This window comes from Phoenix dactylifera, unplaced genomic scaffold, assembly GCF_009389715.1.
Source record: "Phoenix dactylifera cultivar Barhee BC4 unplaced genomic scaffold, palm_55x_up_171113_PBpolish2nd_filt_p 000517F, whole genome shotgun sequence".
Lineage (NCBI taxonomy): Eukaryota > Viridiplantae > Streptophyta > Magnoliopsida > Arecales > Arecaceae > Phoenix > Phoenix dactylifera.
The window spans coordinates 135,345-150,490 of record NW_024067930.1 but is presented as its reverse complement, the minus strand read 5'-3'; positions in this window follow the sequence as shown (position 1 = coordinate 150,490).

Here is a 15,146-nt window from a genome sequence, read left to right as displayed (position 1 = left end):
AAGAGAGGAGAGGAGGGTGGCCACGTGATGGAGAGGAGGAGGGCTTCTCTCATCATTAGGGCACCTCCTTTCAAAGCCTTATAAAGGCATCTAGGGCTCCTATTTGGTTTAGTCCAAATCATGAATCAATTGGGTTCAATCTATGCTAGTCCTAATCCAATTAGAACTTGAATGAACCATGACTCAATTGAACTCTTCAATCCTAATCCAATTAGGAGTCATGTTGATTCATTAGATTAATAATTAATTAGGACTTAAGAAATCCTAATCCAATTAGGACTTGTTTAATTCTAGTCCTAATCCAATTAGGACTCTAATTTGAATTCGAAGTCCTAATCCGATTAGGACTCTAGGAATCCTACTCCAAGTAGGAATCCAAATTTAATTCAAAACTCCTAATCTAATTAGGATTGTAGGAATCCTACTCCAAGTAGGAATCCCAGTCCTACTCCAAATAGGATTCCCAGTCTAAGTAGGAATCCCAGTCCAAGTAGGAATCTCAGTCCAAGTAGGATTCCTAGTCCTAATCCAATTAGGACTCTAGGAAATCCTACTCCAAGTAGGACTCTTGGATCTACTCAGTAGGTTTTTAAGTCCAATTAATTAATTCTCTTTGTTCCTTCCTCAGCTTATTATCAATCGAATTGATTACTTGTGATTCCTAATCACGATTCAACCATCGGATCGGTCAATGCCTCTAGTGTGTGTGACCCCATAGGTTCTACTCTGACTGGTAGTGAGATATATTGTGATCTCTATCACAATATCATTGAAAACTCCTTTCAATGGGTCGGAACGATTCCAACTCTACTCATTAGGGCTTATCGATCATCGAGATAATCCCTATGAGTCCACCATCCACCAGTGACACCTAGCAGCATGTAGTGGCTACCCAGCAGAATAGAATGATGAACCTCTAGGTGCAGTTATCATGTGATACAGTCCTTCTATCGTGGATCCCTACAGGACGGAGGTCATGGATAACTCGTCAAACCTCTTCGTCTGTTATATGTCAAGATTTATTTGACTCGAGTTCGTTAGTGGAAAACTCTTTCTCCACTTTATATTACCGCCCTGGCTAAGGTCTTAGAACTCAGTCTAACAAATCACATAGGATCACTCCTCTTCTATCAAGGTCGATAGATTCCATGTGAGTGCATACCCTACTCCTACAGTGAACTTATTGCAGCCAATCTACACTACAAGGACCCATATGACTAGAGACCATGTATACGTGTAGTCAAACTACAATAACCTCACTGTGAGTAGCTGAAGCACCGCAGGTCAAAGGACCAGTCATACTACTGCAACATCAAGCAAGTCACTGACGAGTGGATAGACATCCAAGTGACTTCTTGTCTTGGTCACGCTCAGTACCCTTGTTCTCTAACAAGCACCTGCACTATCACTTCAGTGTCCCTACACTATGGACTCAAGTCTCGTCCATCCAGAAGGAAAGTGATCTGTGCACTGATCGGATCGATCACCGTCCTCGTGATGATCCATTGATCAGGAGCATTTAGAAATTAATCACTAATGATACATGGCTCAAATTCTCAACTCTTGAGAATATGCATCATCATCTTATTAATTTCTTGGACGATTCATAGACACATAAATAATATGAATGATAAGATGCCTTTTATTTATTCAATAATAAATAGTCAAGTACAAAATTATGTCCCTAGAATTAACAATGTGTCAGCCAGATTGGCTTCTAGGGCATACATCTAACAATCTCCCACTTGCACTAAAGCCAATCAGCCATAAACCTAAGCCCCATCTTCTCAAGATGCGTTTTAGTTTTCTGCCGACTTAGCTGCTTAGTGAATGGGTCCGCCACATTTTCTGTGGAGTCTACTCTCTGATCCTCTACTTATTTTCTTTCGAGGTAGTCGCTTATTAGGTTAAACTGCCGCTCTATGTGCTTCGATTTCCGGTGAGACCTTTGGCTCCTTAGCTAGTGCTATGGTGCCTTTGTTATCGCAGTAGAGTGTTATGACATCTGATGACATTACACCTAACTATGCAATGAACCAAAAGATTTCCACTGCACCCTTAGAGACGGCTTAACATTTAGCTTCTAAGGTAGAATCTATAATGATCGGTTGTTTGGAACTCTTCCAATTTACTGAACCACCATTGCACATATTCTGATGTAGACTTTCTATCATCAATATGTGTGCATCCTTCTACCTTCAACTCTGATCTTCTTCCAAAGACCAAGAATATGTCCTTAGTTCTTCTCAAGTACTTAAGACTGTTCTTCACAGCTATCCAGTGCTTTTTGCCTGGATCTGATTGACATATGCTCGTGACATTCACAGCATGTACTATATCAAGTCATGTACAGAGCATGGCATACATGAGGCTCCCTATTGCTGATGCATAGGGGATCTTGCTCATGCGTTGAATCTCTTCAGATGTGTTGGGGCACATCTTCTTGGAGAGATTAATTCCATGCCTTAGGGGTAATAGACCCCTTTTAGAGTTTTCCATGCTGAACCTTTTCAGCACTTCCTCTATGTACATCTTCTGTGATAGGCCAAGCATCCTTTTAGATCTATCTCTATAGACCTTTATTTCCAAAATATAGGATGCTTCCCCAAGGTCTTTCATGGAGAACCTTTTTGACAACCTGACCTTGACCGAGGTTAGCATGGGAATATCATTCCCTATCAGGAGGATGTCGTTCACGTACAGTATGAGAAATACGACAGCGCTCCCCACTAACCCTTTTGTAAACACACGGTTCCTCTTCGTTTTTGATGAAATCAAACGTTTTGATTGCGTCATTGAAACGAGTGTTCCAACTCCGAGATGCTTGCTTTAGTCCATAGATGGACCTTTGCAGCTTGCAGACCTTGTGATCTCCATCACTTGAAGTGAAACCCAAAGGCTGTTCCATATAGATATCTTCATCAAGATATCCATTTAGGAAAGCAGTTTTCACATCCATCTGCCAGATTTCATAATCATGAAATGCTGCAATGGCAAGCAATGTTCGGATGGATTTTAGCATGGCTACAGGTGAAAAGGTCTCCTGATAGTCAATGCCTTCGCGCTGACTATACCCTTTCGCCACAAGCCTTGCCTTATAGGTCTCTACCTCTCCATCCGAACCTATTTTCCTTTTGTAGATCCATTTGCATCCAATAGGTACAATACATTCTGGTGGGTCTACTAAGGTCCAGACTTGGTTGGAATGCATGGAGTCTAACTATGACTTCATAGCTTCCAACCATTTTTCGGAATCGATATCAGATATCGCCTCGTCGTAGGTTTTGGGATCTTGTGTATGATCCCTATCTCCCATTAGGAACATTTCCTCGGTATCCTCTTCTTGTATACCTAAGTATCTATCGGGAGGATGGAAGACCCTACTAGATCTACGAGGTGGTCGAGGGACATCGTGTACTGGCTCTGTATGAATGGGTTCGATAGGATCCATGACTCGTTGCTTTTCAGAGACTTTCTCTTCAAGCTCAATTTTCCTCCCACTGCCTCTATCAAGGATAAACTATTTTCATGAAGATAGCATGGCGTCTCATAAACACTTTGTGATCCTTTGGGATGAAAAATTGTATCCTAATAACTCTTTCAGGATATTCAATAAAACGAGCATTAATTGTCTTATCCTCTAACTTGCGCCTGTTGTCGCTTGACGTGGGCCGGACATCCCCAAATCTTGAGATGACCAAGACTCGGCTTCTTACCATGTCATATCTCATATGATGTGGTAGGAACGGACTTTAGAGGGAATTCTATTCAATAAGTAAATAGGGCATCTATCTAAAGAAACAAGGGTAAATCAGTGAAGCTCATCATGGATCGGACCATATCCAATATAGTCCGATTCCTCCTCTCCGACACTCTATTGAACTGAGGTGTACCAGGAGGAGTCCATTATAAAACTATACCATTCTCCTTGAGATAATCTCGGAACTCTCCATTAAGGTATTCACTTCCTCGATCTGATCGAAAAACCTTAATGAGTTTTTTGTGTTTATTTTTCTACTTCATATCTAAGCTTTTTGAACCTTTCAAAAGTTTCATATTTGTGTCTCATACACATATCCATACCGTGAGTAATCATCGGTAAAAATAAAGTAAAAAATTACAACCCCTAGCCTGCACATCGAATGGGCCACACACATCAGTGTGTACTAGGGTAAGTATTTCAGTGGACCTCCCTGTGTCCTACAAAGGATAATTTGGCCATCTTTTCTTGAAGGCAGAATTCACAAATCAAATATGACTCGAAAGTCAATGAGCCCAAAAGCTCATGTTTCTCCAATTTGTTTATTCTGTCTTCTCCTATATGGCCAAGCCTGAGGTGCCATAAATACTTTAGATTTATCTCATTTTTGGATCTATTAGATCCTATGGTATTCACTGTTTGCTCACAGATACATCCACATGTATGTGATAGAGACTGTCAATCATAAAACCATATTGAATCAATTTATTTTTCAAATAAAAATTTTTCTGTGCTAAATAAAATACAGAAATCAAATTTCTGCTAGCAATAGGTAACAGTCCCTAAGTATCCTGAGCATATCTGACAAACCTTCTGAAGGTCTGTCACCCTTCATGTTCTTTATGCTTTCCATGTATGTAGGACAGTTCCTCTTCCAATGGCCGTCCATGATGCAATGGAAACACTTTTCCTTGCAATTGGCCTTTTTCTTGGAACTTCCTTACTTGGTGTTTTCTTAGTCTTCTGCTTCTTCGCAGACTTCTTCTTCTTCCAAATAGACTCTCTCTTGAAATTAGAAACCAACTTGACAGCGAAAACGATGCCCCTTGAACTTCTTCAAGGTCCCTAATGTAGTTACCAATTTATTTAATAATTCTATTTTAGTGCATACAACCTTGTTCATATGGTAGTTTACTATAAACTATTCATATGAAGCTGGAAGGGATTGCGGGATCAAATCCGTTTGCAATTCCTTGTGCATGGTCATGCCAAGCTTCTCTAAGTTCTTTATCATGGTCAAACCATGATCATGGACAGACTGCCCATCGTGCATCTTGGCTTTGAAGAGCCTCTTGGACACTTCAAAACAAGCTGCGTGACTCTGATCACCATACAACTCTTGCAGGTGATTTAATATGTCCCTGGCAGTCTTCATGTTCTCATGCTGGCATTGTAATTCATTGGACATGGATGCCATTGTGCAGCACCTAACCTCATTGTCATTGTTCGTCCACTTTAGCATGCGTCTTACGCTGATCAGTGATCGGACAGATTGGTAACACGGGGATTCCATAGTCTAGCATATACCCGAATTTCTCACAATTCAAAACTATTTTTGAAATTTGCTGAGCCAATCTTTATAATTGGGTTTGGTCAAACGGTTGTTCTATAGGATATGAGTTAAGAGTCTAGAAGCTGACTTTATAATTCTCAGAGAGTAAAGATTCTAGTTAGACTTTTGTACTTGATCCTAATCTGTTCTAAGATCTTTTAGAACAAATGTAACTCCCACTATTTTCTCGATTCCTCACACTCCCCTGGTAGGAAAACGGAAATCCCACACGACTAGGGTTTCTAGTGGGTACTGCGGTCCCACCGATTTACATGCCACCTCACCTAACAGTTATTGATGACACATAGATTGATGAATGTACAACTCTTGTACAATGCTTCTCAAGCATGTTGCAGTGTAACTTGGTCTCTAAGCCATGAAAACCTCACCTAACAGTTATTGGTCCCATTTCTTAGTTAAGTCAGACCCACCGTATAACCGTAGGAATAAAGTCGTCATTGGGTCCTCACCTAACAGTTATTGGTGCCCAACCCCACCTTTACCCTACAACATCTCATGTCTATAGAGAGGTCCAGCCCCCCGATGCAACTTGACCACTGTATCCAGCCGAGACAAATCAACATCAGAAAGACCTTAGCAGCTCTACTACGGTGGAAGACCTATAAACTAAAACCTCCTCAATCAAGTCGAGAGTGAACCAACATGAGCAAGTCATATCACGCTCAGTACCCTTGTTCTCTAACAAGCACCTGCACTATCACTTCAGTGTCCCTACACTATGGACTCAAGTCTCGTCCATCCAGAAGGAAAGTGATCTGTGCACTGATCGGATCGATCACCGTCCTCGTGATGATCCATTGATCAGGAGCATTTAGAAATTAATCACTAATGATACATGGCTCAAATTCTCAACTCTTGAGAATATGCATCATCATCTTATTAATTTCTTGGACGATTCATAGACACATAAATAATATGAATGATAAGATGCCTTTTATTTATTCAATAATAAATAGTCAAGTACAAAATTATGTCCCTAGAATTAACAATGTGTCAGCCAGATTGGCTTCTAGGGCATACATCTAACAGAAGGTCCCGGCAGAATGGAGCGTGCTCGAGAATCCTCCTCGCGCCGGCGCTCCTCCCCATGGGAGAGGAAGGAACGCGGGTTGAGGAGGACAGGCGAACGCTCTGGCAGCGGCGGCTCCTGAGCCTGCAGCGGCGCCCGGGACATCGCACCCTGCAGATTCTGCACCGCCTCTGCGAGGGTGCGAACCTGCTGGGTTAGCTGGTCGAACTGGGCGGCTTCGACCATCTGAATGGGCGGTGGGGCGGTGGAGTGTTGCTGAGAGCGTGTTGGGGATGCAGCGGCCTCCCGGCCAGTAGCGCGAGAGGCCCCGCGACCGGAAGCATTGGAAGCTCCACGACCACCTCGCCGTGCCATTACGATCGCTCTAAGATCCGGGCCCTTCCTCTAGCGCCAACTGTTGCTGGTGGTCCAAACCGAGAATGATTGGCACAGCGGTGTGAACGGGGTTCCCTTGGAGTTGGGTTGATTGCGCTCCACCTTCCACCGGGAAACCTGCAGGCAAGCCTCGCACCACCACTGGGGTAGTGGGGGCCCTCCGACGATCAAGTCAGAGGAGATTGAAGGAGAAGGAGAGATAGTAGTAGCGGATAAAAGAATACTCTGGAAAACCTTTGCTTACCCTCCCCCTTCCCCCCAGCCCCATATATATCAGGCTGGGGGGTTTTTCCGGGGATTCGTCATCGTGTGGCACGATGGGGCTGCCACTGACATGGCCGTTACGGGGCGTCGTGGAGCAGCGCTGGGTACGGCCCTGGCAGGGCATAGTGGAGCTCCGCTTTGTACGGCTGTTACAGGAGATCGTGGGGCAGCACCGGATACGGCTGTTGCAGGGAGTAGTGGAGCAGGGGGCCGCGGCGTGCCTCAGAGGAACAGTCTGTTGTTGTCGAGAGATTGCCGACTCGGGGTCGGATGACTGGATCAGGGGGCAGCCGACTCGAGGTCGGGCTGCGGAGCCGAAGATATCCGACTCGGGATCGGATTGCTGGATCAAGGGGCAGCCGACTCGGGGTCGGGCTGCGGAGCCGAAGATATCCGACTCGGGGTCGGATTGCTGGATCAAGGGGTAGCCGACTCGGGGTCGGGCTGCGGAGCCAAACATATCCGACTCGGGATCGGATTGCTGGATCAAGGGACTGCCGTAGTCTTCCTGGGCGCGCGTGCCGGTCACGTGGGGCATGGTGGCTAAATTCCCCCGTAACAATTTCATATTTAATTACAAAAATTAAAACATAAAAGTTTAAACATGAACCTGGCTCTGATACCACTGAAAGTGAATCCTAGGTTCTTCTGTGTTAAGCATGCTGATTTTTTTTTTTAAAAAAACCATGGCTGAACCTGATCGGGTTGCCTACGTACCCCTTCATAAGGGGGATCAAGCTATACGTAGTTCTTTTTAAGTTTTAAAATGCAGCGAAAAAATCGAATCAAATAATTTAATTCATGCATGCTTACAAGATCAAATCTAAAAATCAGCACTTTAAAAACACATAGGATTATGCCGGAATCGTTTAAAAAATTATGCTAAAACTTTTATGCATGATTAACTATCAGATCTGAAACTTAAAAACTCTATTCCAATTAATCTCCGAATATCCATTGAATGGATTCTGGAGATATCTTCGTGAGGAGCCCCAAAAGAGGGTAAAACCTCGGAAAATCGGACCTAGATCTTGACACCATAATAAAAGATTAATGTAGGATTAATACCTTTTATGATGGATGAAATGTTAGAAGTATGCCCTAGAAGCCAATTTGGCTAACGCATTATTTTATTCTAGGATATAATTTTGTACTTGACTATTTATTATTGAATAAATAAAAGGCATCTTTTTCATTCATGTTCTTATGTGTCCATGAATCGTCCAAGGAATTAATAAGATGACGCATATTCTCAAGAGTTGAGAATTTGAGGCATGTGTCATTGGTGATTAATTCCTGAATTACTCCTGATCGATGGATCATCACGAGGACGGTGATTGATCCGCTGAGATTAGTGCACATATTGCTTTCTTTGATGGACGAGTCTTGAGTCCACAGTGTAGGGACACTGGAGCAATTGTGCAAGTGCTTGTTAGAGAACAAGGGTACTGAGCGTGACCAACACAAGAAGTCACTTGGATGTCTATCCACTCGTCCGTGACTTGCTTGATGTTGCAATAGTGTGACTGGTCCTTTGACCTACGATGCTTCGGCTACTCACAGTGAGGTTATTGTAGTTTGACTGCACAAATACATGGTCTCTAGCCATATGGGTCCATGCAGTGTAGATTGGCTGCAGTAGGTTCACTGTAGGAGTAGGGTATGCATCTACAAGGAATCTATCGACCTTGATAGATAAGGAGAGATCCTATGTGATTTATAAGACTGAGTTCGTAAGACCTCGGCCGGGGCAGATTGCATAGTGGAGGAAGAGTTCTCCGCTCTCGAACTTAAGTCGAATAAATCTTGACATATGACAGACGAAGGGGTTTGACGAGTTATCCATGACCTCCGTCTTGTAAGGATCTACGATAGAAGGACTGTATCACATGATAACTGCACCTAGAGGTTCATCATTCTATTCTGCTGGGTAGCCACTACATGCTGCTAGGTGTCACTGGTGGATGGTGGGACTCATAGGGATTATCTTGATGATCGATAAACCCTAATGAGTAGAGTTGGAATCGTTCCGACCCATTGAAAGGAGTTTTCAATGATATTGTGATAGAGATCACAATATATCTCACTACCAGTCAGAGTAGAACCTATGGGGTCACACACACTAGAGGCATTGACCGATCCGATGGTTGAATCGTGATTAGGAATCACAAGTAATCAATTTGATTGATAATAAGTTGAAGAAGGAACAAAGGGAATTAATTAATTGGACTTGAAACAAGAGTCCTACTTGGAGTTGGATTCTTGGAGTCCTAATTGGATTAGGACTGGGATTCCTACTTGGACTGGGATTCCTACTTGGAGTAGGACTAGGATTCCTACATGGAGTAGGATTTCTATAATCCTAATTAGATTAGGAGTTTTGAACTAAATTTGGATTCCTACTTGGAGTAGGATTTCTAGAGTCCTAATCGGATTAGGACTTCGAATTCAAATTAGAGTCCTAATTGGATTAGGACTAGAATTAAATAAATCCTAATAGGATTAGAACTTCTTAAGTCCCAATTAATTATTAATTTAATGAATCAAGATGACTCCTAATTAGATTAGGATTGAAGGATTCAATTGAGTCATGGCTCATCAAGTTCTAATTGGATTAGGACTTACCTAGATTAACACAAAGTAGGAGCTCCACATGCTATTTAAGAGGAGGCGTGGGGCTGACCTAGGGTATTCATTGAAGCCCTCTCCCTCTCCAATTCGTGGCCTCCTCTCCTCCCCTTTCCTTGGTTCAGCCGCAAGCAAAGGAAGAAAATGAAAGGTGGCCTCTTCATCCTCCCTTCTTCCTTCCAACGCAGGGAAAAGAAAGAAGGCTGCAGGGGCTTTGATCTTCTTCCTCTCTTCATCCTTCTTCTTCCTCCTCCCAAGCACAATCAAGGATTGATTAAAAGGGAGGACATCAGCCATCAAAGTTATCTCTGCAAGGGAGCTAGCACCCCGGGGAGATAGAAAGCTTGGATCGGTTCCTGCTTCGTGTGGATACCCGTAGAGGCCGGGCACTTGAACGGCTTCAAGCGAACCTTCATCCAAAAACCACGATCATCAGTTTGCGGTGATCATCTACCCGCACAAGGTGAAGATCTGATCTTCTAATGTTTTTAAAAAGTTTTTAATCCTTATCTATCTACGAACGGTTTTAAACAACGTTCATGCGATGAACGGTTGATCCCGCGCATGCATCTTCCGCTGCATCTAAAATTTTTGAAATTTTTCTGCGGCATGGGTGGGTATGCTAACAGTGGTATCAGAGCCTAGGCATCGTAGATTAAGGTAAGGATTAATTATTCATAGGCTTATTAGATCTGAAATTTAAATGATTATGCATGCTGAAAATTTTCTGCATGCAGATTTTTTCTAGGATGCTGATTTTTGCACGCTGATTTTTATGTGATAAAAAGATGATTCTAATTGCATTGTTAATAGGATTACAAAGTTTAGAATCATGATTAGCATGATCAGTGTTGCCCAAGGTGACAAGCCAAGAGGGGGGGGGGGTGAATTGGTTTCTTCTAAATTTTGATGCTTTAAACGTTTTCTTAATTAAGTGCGGTGGATGCTTTCTTAAGCTATTTGAGTGAGTTAAACTAACGCAAGAGTAGAAGATGATGCAAGAGTAAATGAAAACACAAGCACAACACAAACACAACAATATATAGTGGTTCGGTGCTCTCCTTAGCACCTACGTCCACTCCCCAAGCGTCCCCTTGGGAATTCACTATAATCTCGCAGATTACAGTTGGATTGTTTTCCGGGCTCACAATCCAAAAATCTTTGTTGGTTTTACGGGCTCACCAACGAACCTATACACTTTGGTTTTCCGGGTTCACCAAAAACCTTTGTTGGTTTTGCGGGCTCACCAACTAACCTTTACACTTTGGTTTTCCGGATTCACCAAAAACCTTTGTTGGTTTTGCGGGCTCACCAACGAACCTTTACAAAGTGTTTAATTAACAAAAGGAAAGATTCAAACTCCTAAATGAGCATATGAAACAATATAAGCTACAAGGAAGAGTTAGAAAGTATTTATCGCTTTGAAGTCGCTTTGCTCTTCTTTGTCAAGGATGCTTCACTCTTTAAAGGGGATGGAGCTCTTGATGCCTCTTTGAATCTGCTCAATCCCTTTCTTTGATTCTTGAATGAAGCTCTTGATGAAGAAGATTAAGGCACTTTTGTATTCTTGGGTACTCTTTGATATTCAACTCAAAAGTTATTCTCTCTAACGAATAGTGCCCCTTTAAATAGCTTCCCACCTTCTTAGGACAAGTCCCAATGGTTAGATTTGAAAAACTAGCCGTTACTCACCTTGGAAAGGACAAAAAGTACAGTTGCAGAACTAGCCGTTACTGTTCAGCCCGTGTTTGGGTCGGCTCAACCTGTCCTTGGGTCGACCCAACTTTGCCTTGGGTTGACTCAAACATTCCTTGGGTCGACCCTCTCAGAAACCACAGAAACTTCAATTTCAGCCTTCCTTCCCATGGGTCGACCCAACCATTCTTTGGGTCGACTCAAAGTCCACTTGGGTCGACTCAACTTCTTCTTGGGTCGACCCTCTCAGTAATTCCAGAGAACCAATTTCTGTCTGTCTTTCTGTCTTGCCTTTGGGTCGACCCTCTCAGGGTTTGGGTCGACTCAAGCTTGGGTCGACTCAACCACTCTTTGGGTCGACCCTCTCAGTAAATCCAGAGAGCATTCTTCAGTTGTGTTTTTGAGGTTCTTCAAGGTTGGGTCGACTCATGCTTACCTTGGGTCGACCCAACTCACTGTTCATTTGTGCCATTTTTGCAGGAGTGTGCCAAATGATTTCTTGATGTGCCGGGGTTGACCCAATCAACCTTTGGGTCGACTCAATCCACACTTTGCTGCATTCTCAAGGTTAGATTCATTCAAATGAACAAGGTCATGTATCTATTTTCAATTAACCAAATATACTGAGAGTAATGAACTTATAAATGAAGTATCAATTTAACTTATAGCATACTCTAGATAATTGCTTGTTAATCATCAAAATAACACTATCATCCTCAATCAGCAACCTATGTCATGAGATAATCAATTAGATTTCAGATCTGAAAATTATAATTGTTGCATGTGGTGATGATCATAGGATTCAAACCCTTTTGGTATCAAATGTAATGACCTACGATGTGATCTGTAATGTCATGTAATTTTTCAGATGCTTGCATGCATCTTATTTGATGTTTTGAGAGGCCTGCGTGCCTCCTAAAAGGGGATGTAATTTATTATTATTTTTATTTTACATCTGATTGTATTTCTGTGATGTGATGTACGTCAACGATCAAGTTGAAGACAAGGCATGAGATGAACGGCGATCCAAGTGGTTGATGGTGATGGGATCAAGAGTTGATCAAGGATCGAGTCAAGGAGGCTTGGAACCAATTCAAGAGTTGAAGATCAGTTGATCGATTGACGTGCATGTGCTTGTAATACGACCTAATTAGAATCCATGATCATCACCTATTTAAAGTTTAGCTTTATTTGATGCTGCGATTATAACTGCCTGTGATGTGCCGTTTGCATGTGATGTGAATGAGAGTCGGGTAGATAGGTTTACATGTGATGTAGCAAACCCAATGAGACCTAAATTAAAACCTCCTCAATCAAGTCGAGAGTGAACCAACATGAGCGAGTCATATTAGATTAATTGATCTAATTGGTGTCCAAGGAAAGCATGAAAGGTGGTTACTTAATTAGGACCTTACTCTCTGAGTAAAGGGAGCCTCCCACCTGCTTACCTGGCCAATTGTTCGATTACCTCTTATGAAGAGCTCAAGTTGCAAACACTAAGACTTGATTAACCAATATTAAGGTCAATAGGTCTTCCACTGTAGTAGAGCTGCTAAGGTCTTTCTGATGTTGATTTGTCTCGGCTGGATACAGTAGGCAAGTTGCATCGGGGGGCTGGACCTCTCTATAGACATGAGATGTTGTAGGGTAAAGGTGGGGTTGGGCACCAATAACTGTTAGGTGAGGACCCAATGACGACTTTATTCCTACGGTTATATGGTGGGTCTGACTTAACTAAGAAATGGGACCAATAACTGTTAGATGAGGTCTACATGGCTTAGAGACCAAGTTGCACTGCAACATGCTTGAGAAGCATTGTACAAGAGTTGTACACTCATCCATCTATGTGTCACCAATAACTGTTAGGTGAGGTGCCATGTAGATTGGTGAGACTGCAGTACCTACTAGAAATTCTAGTCGCGTAGGATTTCCGTTTTTCTACCAGGGAAGTGTGAGGAATTCGAGAAAATAGTGGGAGGTACATTTTTCTAAAAGACCCTAGAACAAATAAGGATCAAGTACAAAATTCTAACTAGAATCTTTACTCTATGAGGATTATAATGTCAGCTTCTAGATTTTTAACTCATATCCTATAGAACAACCATTTGACCAAACCCAATTATAAAGACTGGCTCAGCAAATTTCAAAATAGTTTTGAATTGTGAGAAATTAGGGTATGAGCTAGACCATGGAATCCCTGTATTACCAATCTGTTCGATCACTGATTAGCGTAAGACGCATGCCAAGTGGATGAACGATGACAATAAAGTTAGGTGCTACATAATGGCATCCATGTCCAATAAATTATAATGCCAGCATAAGAACATGAAGATTGCCAAGGACACATTAAAACACCTGCAAGAGTTGTATGGTGATCAGAGTCATGCAGCTTGGTTTGAATGTCCAAGAGGCTCTTCAAGGCCAAGATGCGTGATGGGCAATCTATCCATGATCATGGTTTGACCATGATAAAGGACTTAGAGAAGCTTGAGAAGCTCGGCATGACCATGCACAAGAAATTGCAAACGGATTTGATCCCACAATCCCTTCTAGCTTCATATGAACAGTTTATAGTAAATTATCATATAAACAAGATTGTATGCACCAAAACAGAATTGTTAAATAAATTGGTAACTACCTTAGGGACCTTGAAGAGTTCAAGGGGCATCGTTCTCGCTGTCGAGTTGGTTTCTAATTCCAAGAGAGAGTCTATTTGGAAGAAGAAGAAGCCTGCGAAGAAGCAGAAGACTGAGAAAATGCCAAGTAAGGAAGTTCCAAGAAAAAGGCCAATTGCAAGGAAAAATGTTGTCATTTGCATCATGGACGGCCATTGGAAGAGGAACTATCCTACATACATGGAAAGCATAAAAACATGAAGGGTGACAGACCTTCAGAAGGTATGTCAGATATGCTTAGGATACTTAGGGACTGTTACCTGTTGCTAGCAGAAATTTGATTTCTGTATCTTGTTTAGCACAGAAAGATTTTTATAAGACTACTGTTCCATTTATTTAAGAAATAAATTGATTCAACGTGGTTTTATGATTGACAGTCTCTATAGCATACATATGGATGTATCTGAGCAAACAGTGAATACCATAGGATCTAATAGATCTAGAAATGAGATAAATCTAAAGTATTTGTGGCACCTCAGGCTTGGCCATATAGGAGAAGACAGAATAAACAAATTGGAGAAACATGAACTTTTGGGCTCATTGACTTTCGAGTCATATTCGATTTGTTAATTCTGCCTTCAAGGAAAGATGGCCAAATTATCCTTTGTAGGACACAGGGTGGTCCACTGAAATACTTACCCTAGTACACACTGATATGTGTGGCCCATTCGATGTGAAAGCTAGGGGTTGTAATTTTTACTTTATTTACCGATGATTACTCACGGTATGGATATGTGTATGACACACAAATCTAAAACTTTTGAAAGTTTCAAAAAGTTAAGATATGAAGTAGAAAAATAAATAGAAAAACTCATTAAGGTTCTTCGATCAGATCGAGGAGGTGAACACCTTAATAGAGAGTTTCGTGATTATCTCAAGGAGAATGGTATAGTTTCATAATGGACTCCTTCTGGTACACCTCAGCTCAATGGAGTGTCAGAGAGGAGGAATCGGACTCTATTGGATATGGTCCGGTCCATGATGAGCTTCACTAATTTATCCTTGTTTCTTTAGATAGATGCCCTATTTTCAGCTATTTATTTATTGAATAGAGTTCCCTCTAAAGTCCGTTCCTACCACACCATATGAGATATGACATGGTAAGAAACCAAGTCTTGGTCATCTCAAAGATTTGGGGATGTCCGG